At 44.5% G+C, this 760-nt stretch overlaps 1 non-coding gene across 1 annotated transcript; it reads left to right on the forward strand.

Annotated features, from left to right (window-relative positions):
- The first annotated feature begins 379 nt into the window (after nt 1-379).
- On the forward strand, nt 380-453 carry trnat-cgu. Its single transcript has one exon. It is a non-coding gene; the product is annotated as a tRNA-Thr (tRNA).
- Nucleotides 454-760: the final 307 nt, after the last annotated feature.

The following is a 760-nucleotide window of genomic DNA, read 5'->3' on the forward strand; positions in this document are numbered from 1 at the left end:
GCTATAAACTGTTTGTATTTGAAAATTCGAGGATTGAATACAATTCTCTGTGAGCAACATTGATCCGAAAACACATGTCCAAGGACTGTGAGGAAGTGGTTAAGCAACTCCACATATGGATGAATGAGGGTGCCGCTGCTGTGGCGCCGTGGCTTAGTTGGTTAAAGCGCTTGGCTAGTAAACAAGAGATCATGCGTTCAATTCCCAGTGGTGCCTACTTGTCGCGTTCAGACTTGGGCTTGGTGTTTCAAGTCTTTGTGAAAATAACTGAGCGTCTTTTTGGACTTTCACCCTGTTATGATTTGGTGATCCAGGTTCAGTTCCAACAATGAATGCCATTTTAAAACAAAATATGGATGAGTGAGGGGGGTGCTGCTGTGGCGCCGTGGCTTAGTTGGTTAAAGCGCTTGTCTCGTAAACAAGAAATCCTGGGTTCAACTCCCAGCGGTGCCTACTTGTTGCGTTCATACTTGGGCTTGGTGTTTCAAGTCTTCGCAAAAATAACTGAGCACGTTTGTGGACTTTCACCCAGTTATGATTTGGTGATCCGGGTTAAGTTCCAACAGTGAATGCCATTTTTTTTAATATTCCGAACTATTACTTATGTCTGTGGTTTCTTTCCATTATTCCACAAGCACTTCTACTTCTCCTCCTCTTTTATTCCCCCTCCTTCATTCCCAGTCAGGTCGGAATAACGAGATGAGGCAGGAGACGCTGCAGATTTGCCGGAGAATTTTGTGGGAATGGCAGAGATACCAAC

This window comes from Chiloscyllium plagiosum, unplaced genomic scaffold (genome assembly GCF_004010195.1).
Source record: "Chiloscyllium plagiosum isolate BGI_BamShark_2017 unplaced genomic scaffold, ASM401019v2 scaf_7331, whole genome shotgun sequence".
Classification (NCBI taxonomy): Eukaryota; Metazoa; Chordata; class Chondrichthyes; order Orectolobiformes; family Hemiscylliidae; genus Chiloscyllium; species Chiloscyllium plagiosum.